This window comes from Ovis aries, chromosome X (assembly GCF_016772045.2).
Source record: "Ovis aries strain OAR_USU_Benz2616 breed Rambouillet chromosome X, ARS-UI_Ramb_v3.0, whole genome shotgun sequence".
Lineage (NCBI taxonomy): Eukaryota > Metazoa > Chordata > Mammalia > Artiodactyla > Bovidae > Ovis > Ovis aries.
In genome coordinates, this window is record NC_056080.1 from 50,798,189 (window position 1) to 50,806,696 (window position 8,508).

Here is an 8,508-nt window from a genome sequence, read left to right on the forward strand (position 1 = left end):
ACAATCAAGAAAGGAATTTATTGAACCCAAGGTTAACATGATTAGTCTTAAAGGTTAATACTTATTTCTCCTATATGCTTAAAGGTTAATACTTATTTCTTCCTATATGCTAGTTATATTCATTATAAGGGTAGGGAACATGGAGATTTAGCAGCAAACATCAGCCCAATAAATGAAAATCCTTTCACCAATGCTCCCCTTAAGATCTATTTAGTCTTAAGATATGATAAAGTTACATTTTTACATAGCAAGGACACAGTGATTTATAACAAAGTACAGTGATCTATTACAAAAGAGAAAATCCATTAACTCAAAAAGTCTAGTATTGCTAACATCAAAAACTACTGCATTTCCTTTTCTATATTCCAAATACATTGATTAATATATTCCCAGGTGCCTAAGGATAAGGAAGCCTGGCGGCAATCATTGACTCAACAAGAAGAAAAAGTCCTATGCTAATTAAGACTCTTGAAATACTCCAAAACTCTCTGTGCTGTTTATGGTTGAGAGGTAGTAAACAATCATGTGGCAGGAGTATGGATAATCCTGTCACACAAGCTAGTCTATCAGCAGAGAGGTTTGACCTGAGACATCCTTGTCCCACCCAGAGTAGGGAATTAGCAGCAATTATTGACACAACAAATGAAGAACCCTCCACCAATATAATTCCTAACCAACACATCTATACTAATAATTTCTAATTCCCCAAAAGAATTTGCCTTTAGTAAGTCTAAAACATCTTGTGCCTCTCAGATTTGGAGGCTGTAAACAATCACATGTGGCCGGATGAACCTATACAGGTGGGCTAGATAACCTTCAGAGGAGTCCGTAAGCTGAAACACTCTTGTCACGCCCAAGAATTTTTATTGCCTTGGAGCTGCACGTTGACTCCTCCGAGAGAAATCGTTATGGGGGAGAGGCCCCCGTAAGGTCAGAGGTGTAGGTGAGAGCATAAGACACTCTGGTTTTGGGGTTAGATGCTTGGGAACAGGGGGTTTCCTGAGGCTTAATCACGCCTTTGTGTATGCTAAGCCTCATTCCTCATGACCTTTGCCATGGGCGGAGTTCCTCACGCTGGCTCCCAGCAGTAGGCTGCAGTCCATGGGGTCACTAAGAGTCAGACACGACTGAGCGACTTGACTTTCACTTTTCACTTTCATGCATTGGAGAAGGAAATGGCAAACCACTCCAATAGTCTTGCCTAGAGAATCCCAAGGATGGGGGAGCCTGGTGGGCTGCCGTCTATGGGGTCGCACAGAGTCGGACATGACTGAAGCGACTTAGCAGCAGCAGCAGCAGCAGCTCCATGATCTAACAAAGGTTGCAACTTGATCTCTTGTTCCTCTGCCTCTTCAAAACCAGCTTGTATATCTACAAGTTCTCATTCCATATACTGTTGAATCCTAGCTTGAAGGAGTATACTAACCAGAGACTTCAGAAATATGGGACAATCTAAGCTTGAGGAATTGGAGGGTATGAAGCCCCATAAGAGAGAGAAGAGGATTCTTTACTTTCCATGTTGTTAGCAAGCTGGGCAAGGGCTAGACCATACCTTCAAGTTCTTGTGTAGGACAGTAGCCTTTACCTAGAAAGTCATAAACCGTTCTGCAACTGTAAGAGAGGGAGGGAGAGGGCGGTGAGTGGGAGCCAGGCACCCTGAGTGGATGTGAGAGACCCATTAGAAGGGGGTTAACAATTAAAAGGAGGGGGGCTTTGGACTAGAGCAGATGTGGTGGACATGGGAAAAAGTAGATGCATTAGACATTTTTGAAGTAAAATGGACATAACTCAGCAAGAATATTGATTTGAGGTGAAGGAGAGGGAATTGTAATCCTGGTTAAGACCAGGTTTCTGTGTCCTGTCATAAGGGTACAAAGGTGTCATGGGGAATCCTGGAAGTTGGCCAGGTCTGGGAAGAATTCCAAATAAGATTTTTATGTTTATGAGCTCAAGGTCTAGATGGATACAATAACCAGTATTTAGATACTTAAGAGATCCTTTTCCTTTTTTAAAAAAGTGAAGTATTGATATATAATTTATATACAGTAGAAGTCAATGCTTTAAAGCATTACTGTTTGTCGACTTTTGACATATGCATACCATTGTGTAAATACTACAACAAGAAAAATGTAGAAATCGTCCCATTGGTTTGAAAATGCTCCCTTGGGCTATTTGCATTCAGACTCCTTCCTGCACTCCTATACCCTGGCAACCACAGATATAGTTCTGTGCCTATAGTTGTGCTTTTGCAGAAATCCATTGACATGAAATGATATAATACAGAGCTTTCTGTGTCTGGCATCTCTCCTTGGCACAGCTGAGATGCATCCTTGCTGTTACATGCATTAGTAGTTCCTTTTGAAATGACCGTGTAGTGTTCTTTTGTACGAGTATACTCTTCTGTTTTTCTTCCATCTATATGCCAGTTCTTGAATAGTTGGGCTGTTTCTAGTTTTGGCTATTAGGAGTACATGAATAAAATATTTGAGTAAAGGTCCTGGTGTGAACATGTTTTTCTTTCTCTTGGGTAAAATTGGGAAAATTAAAACTCCTAGTAAGTAGGAAAATTCCCACTATAATAGAATAAGAATGTGCTACTGGAGAAGAGTGAAGAAACAGCTACAGAAGGAATGAAAACGCTAAGCCAAAGTGGAAACAACACCCAGCTGTGGCTGTGTCTGGTGGTGAAAGTAAAGTCCAATGCTAAAGAACAATACTGTATAGGAATCAGAGGTATATTCAGAGAAACTAGTTACCAGTTCAGAGATTCAAATGTGCATTGCACCAAGCAAAAAGTGGAAACAGAGGTATCTATTTATGTACTTATTCCATGGAAGTGAGAAGCCATTGGGAGTATGATGGAAAACCCAGGAGCAGAGAAGGAAATGGTTCATCAAAGCATGTATAGAAATAGGTATTTAAAAAACTTAATATCTATTTCTGTCATGACTGTCTTTCTGAGACACATTCTCCACTAAGGGTAACCTTGGACTACCTATCACCACAGTTTGTGGATGCATAAGAAAGACTGCACTAGAAGGAAAAAAACATAGTCTTCAAGCCCTTTTCTCATCCTCCAGAAACCATGCGGTTCCAGGACTCTACCTCAGTGGCGGGAAAACCTCAACCTGCACTGCACACGCCCAACGCAGGGAGCATGCGCAGTGTGTTCGTGTGCGCGCGCACCCCTTGCTGCGCATGCCCCTTGTTGCGCATACGCGTTCCTGAGCATTCTGTGAGGACCGTTGGGCCTGAGACGGGTCTGTTTATTCAGTCCCGGTTCTTTCTCACTACTTGAGACTCACCAGGTAAGTTCACAGATCTGTCCTGTCTGGAGTTTAAGTGTGCGTGTGTGTGTGAGGGGGAGCCAGCGAGCTTTGGGCGAGTCGGGCAGTGCGATCTGGGGCCTTTGAGGAGGAAGGCCCTCAAGGTCTTCATCTTTCTCCTCACAAGTGTCGCGACGCCATAGTTCTTGCCCTGGTGGCTGGAGAGGTCGGGCAGTGGGCAGAGGAGGGCAGGGGGTAGGATGATGGTAGGGGGAGACTTAGGGGTGCTATTTGAGATATCTGGTTCGTTGGGGCCCTGGAACTGACGACAGAGCACAGAATCTGGGGCCGGCAGTGGGACCTGGGCAGGGGGCAGGGTGGGCGATTAAGGAAAGGCTTAGAAACCGGACCGCAGTGGGGTTGTGACTGTATCGCGAGGTTTGTGGTAAGGTGCCAAGAGAGAAATGGACCGGTTGCTCTGTATGCAGCCTCACCTCGGCCACAAACACTGAGAAAATCGCCATAGTCAGGCTGTAAAGACTGAGGCTTTCTTCGTGGTCCAACTGAATTCCAAGGGAGTTGGGGAAAATAGGTCTGGTGAATAGGAGTGTGACAAGAGCAATAGTCCTGAGTTTTTAAATTCTTAGCAGTATTTCACTAGACATCTTCATGATGGAGAATTCTGGTGTGAAATCAAACTTCCTCACAAAAATTCAGCCTTCCTGTGTACCTTAAGGTGATTTCTCTGCCAGCGTAGGAAAGACACAAATGGCTTTGCAAGTGACTGTATTTGGGTAATTGAAATGCATGTACACTCATACTTAACCAGACTTTTCTTTTGAAAGTATTTTCACATTAAAAAAAAGGTCAACATATGGTCATAAAAGTGATCAAATATAGCTGTAGTCTTAAATACATTTTCTAAATCACAATATTCTACTTTCAGGGAAAAATATGAGTGGGCAGGTGGCATCAACATTGGGACCTACAGATCAAGATTCCTCCCAGCTGGATGAACCTGTGGTTGTGAGTACCTTACCATTTGATGTTTTCTATTAGCACAAGTTTCTTTTTGAGAAAATGATGTTAAGCAGTACAGATGCAGTGATAAAGGTCTTCCATGCTGATAAAGGGTGACAGTTTGTCTTAGGAAGGAACATTGATCCAGATATATTACAGTCTGGCATTGCCTGGATGAGTATACTGTTAAATTCCCTGGAAATGTGCCCAGTGACTCCCTCCTCCTGCTTATTAACAACAGACTGCACACTTCCATCCCAACATAGATTGAAATAACTTCCAAAGTTTTTCCGGGTAACTCTTATGGGAGCTGACTCTTCTCTGTGGGAAGAGTAACTTTATTAAAAGTAAGTACGTAGAATTGTGTTGTGAAAATATTGTTAGGTTTACTTATGATCAGATATATCTATGTATTATGTGTATGTATGCTGTTAGATGTATTAATAGCAAAACATTTTTATTTGCATGTACACTCTACTAGGACCAGCACCCCAATGTTGAGCAACCTCAACAAGAGGAACCACCAGCTGAGATTCAGGATATCACACCTAGAAAGGAGGAAGTACATGGAGAGGATCCAGTGAATCGTGATGAAGAGGAGGAGAAGGATGCCTCTGAAGGTAAAGTGTATCTGTGCATCATGCCTTAAGACATAACCAGTAAAAGGAGGAAAGGAAACATTAGAAATGGACTTTAGACAATTCCTAAAGAACTGAGAAGAGTATAGTTTACAGGTTAGTGTGGTCGCTCAAATTTTCCGTTGTTTTCACGACAGAGGGGGGCAACTAAGTTGTCTGAAAACAACCCTGGAAAAGGAAAATGGTAATAACATTTGGAAAATTCTGCTTTCCTTTTTCTCCAGCAAAACATGCTTGGAATAATGCTCCTGAGGTTCTCATTCATCACATTTTTAGCATACTAACTTAAGGCTTTTAATTGATAACACCAAGGGAATGAATATCATCATTCCCTTGTTTATACTGTATGCTTTACAGCTGAATTGATGCATTTTTTTTAAGATTCTGGCCTGGAAGCTGATTTCCAGGAATTGTCTGTGGCAAAGACTGGGGGTGAAGGTGGAGATGGTCCCGATGTCAGGGAGGAGTTTGCATCAAATATAGAGCCTGTTGAAATGCCAGAAGCAGGTATGTCATCCATTCAGAAAGTAATTTATGTGGTTTCTGTTTTTCAGAATAGTATATCTTTACTAATATAAAGGGAACATTACTATTATTTTAATAATGGAGTTCATATAATCTTTGAAAGATAGTTCAGACCCCAGATGCCTGAGTGGTGACTTACAGACTTCCAAATACAGAAACAGGATCAAAGCCGTATCGAATTGATAATAGGAAACAGTTTTCTTGAGTATAAATACTTTAAGCAACAGCTAATAATTATCATGTTCTTTTATAATTTCTGCTTGTAGCAAATATGGAATACATTTGTAATCAATATCAGTTTATATGAGATATGCTTAGGCATCCAAGTAGGTTCTAGTACCAGCTTTAGCATAATGTGTGTGATTCTGTGAAATCCCTTAACTTCTAAACTCAACTTTACTCATAAAAGTTGTGAATTCAGAACAGATACACTAAAATGCTGATTTTTCAATGCTAATTTTTGCATTCTCTGATTCTTTTTGATGGAATGCATACAAAAATACTTTGTTTTTTATGATGTATTTATCATAAAATATAATCGAGTCAAATTATAACGAGGAATTGAGATTTCATTTTCTGATGGGGGACACATGTACACCTGTGGCTGATTCATGTCAATATATGGCAAAAAACACCACAATAACGTAATTAGCCTCCAATTAAAAACAATTAATTAATTTTTTAAAAAAAGACAATGAGCCAACATTCTGCTTGATGTTTGTTAAATTCTCTCAAATTCTGAATTCTCTAGCTCTTAAAAAAGTAGTTGCATGTTAAATCCTTTCCCCAGTGAACCATGAAATGACTGAATAATAAAACGGCAAAAGATAGTCTAGTTTCCTGTTTCTGTGGCTAATCTAGTTGAGAGAGTGCACTTAGTCAGTGATATTCAGGCCAGTGTGAGTAAGATACATATGCTAAGCACACTACCTGGCCCCACGTTTGGTCTTTTTTGAGGGGGAGAGTTTGTTTGTTTTAATTGGAGGATCATTACTTTATAATACTATGATGGTTTTGCCATACACCCCACTCTCACTCTTAAAGAACTAATAAAAATCTGAGCCTCATGATATAATCGTCTCTAACCATATCAAGTGTGTTATTTTTCCTCTTTGATACATGAGTTTAAAAAGTTTTGAAGGCCAAAAGATTGTAACTCTAGTTCTTTCTGCATAATCAACTTGGTATCTTTCACATACGTGTTTTCCAAATTGCTGACTATTAATTGCATGGTTCTGATTTTAAAGGAAGAACTTCATAGTTAGGGAAGAATTTACTGTATTAGCCTTCTAAATATTTTCACTTTATATATTTTTTCCATTCGTTTAGAACAATTAGACGAAATACAACTTTCAGACTACTTACAAGTAACTACAGAACATGGTTCAAATGTTCTCATAGAAAAATCTTAGCCCTAAATATGTGTGGTATTTAAAAAGAAAAATGCATAAATTACAAGGTATATAAATATAAAATCCTACATCCAACGTAAAAGGTAAGAAAAAGAGCAACAGATTAAACCTAAGGGAAAAAGAAAAAGATACTTAATAAAAGACAAGTATAAATTGTTAGGAAGAGGAAAATAAACTCAACTAATAAAGACAATGTGCTAGATTACATAATTTTTAATATATATATATACACACACATTTTTAAATATTCTTTTCCATTGTGATTTATCACAGGAAATTGGACGTTAGTTCCCTGTGCTATATAGTAGGACTTTGTTTACCCATTCTGAATGTAATAGTTTGTATCTTCCAACCCCAAACTGCCAGTCCATTCCTCTCAGTTTACATAATTGTGAAGAAAATGGACAAAGCCCAAGTATACATAATAAGAAATATGAACAAGACACTAAGAGTATATTACAGAATTAAAACAGTATAATCTGGAACTCAAATATTTTCAGAATATTGAAAAAATGGCTAGTAGGGTAGCAAAACAAATATTATTTAACATACCCCACAGTAACTAAATAACTAAACATCATAAATACCATGGATGAAATTTTGAAATTGGTCAGAGTTTTCTCTCAATAGCCAGTATCATTTAGAAACAAACAAAAAAAATCTGCTTCTCCAGATTTTCTTTCTCTCTTCCTACCTGCTTTTCTCTCTCACTCATACTCCCTCTTGCTCTCCCTTTTCTTCTCTTCTCTCCTTTTTTTCTTTCTTTTTTGGTGTAGCTGTGAGAAACAGTCCTATTTATGCTTCACATTTTGATGTCTCCATGTCGCCAGTGATAGTAATAACTTAAAATTAGTGTCACCATATAATTTATTATACCAACTGGAATGCTTTCCAGGGTGAAAAGAAACATTTAGAATTACATGAGGGCCACAAGTAAAAAGGGGGACAAATGTTTAACCGACTTAAAACAACCATATCAGGGATAAATCAGAACAAATGAAATTTTCTCCACTTTTCCACAGTAGAGAAGAAACAAATGTAATACTGGCCTTTTTCTTTACTTCACTTAAGCAGTAACAGAGATAACAACTGTTTAGCTATCCTATATTCGGAATATTATTTCAAATCAATGCATTTAAATGATACTTTTGGGGGATTTTCTGTTTCAGTTTTTGTGTATTTTCTTTTTCTTAGGGTGTTTTTTGTTATTAGATATTTTACGGAATGTGTACACAGTTTTGCCTTCTACTGAAAACTACCTTCTGATAGGTTCCATTGATTTCATTTGTTCTGAACTCAGTGTCCTTATTTTCTTGTATAACTAGGAAGAGTAGTGTGTTTTTAAAAATACTGGTAATATGCTTGAACAGTCTATAAAATCTCTAGAGAGGATTAACTGAAGGTAAGCCAAAAGGTTGCCCTTAGTGTTCTTGTTTATTCCATTTTATAAAACTACAATTGCAGTGAACTTTGTTTACCTCTCCTGTCATCAAAATAAAGTTCTGCTAAGTAACTTTTTTAATATTCATATTATAGGTGAAGGGCAACCATTTGCTTGAAAGAAGATAAACTGAAACCATCTATGATGTTCTTCTGTTGTGTATTTGACTGAAAGTTCTGTCAATAAAGTTTCGTCTTCTACTGGCA

General features: G+C 38.4%; 1 long non-coding RNA gene across 1 annotated transcript; it reads left to right on the top strand.

Moving 5' to 3' along the window:
* The first annotated feature begins 3,214 nt into the window (after nt 1-3,214).
* LOC114111714 (uncharacterized) lies at nt 3,215-8,508 on the top strand. The gene is made up of 5 exons (XR_006058415.2): nt 3,215-3,308; nt 4,213-4,292; nt 4,768-4,906; nt 5,306-5,431; nt 8,398-8,508. It is a non-coding gene; the product is annotated as an uncharacterized LOC114111714 (long non-coding RNA).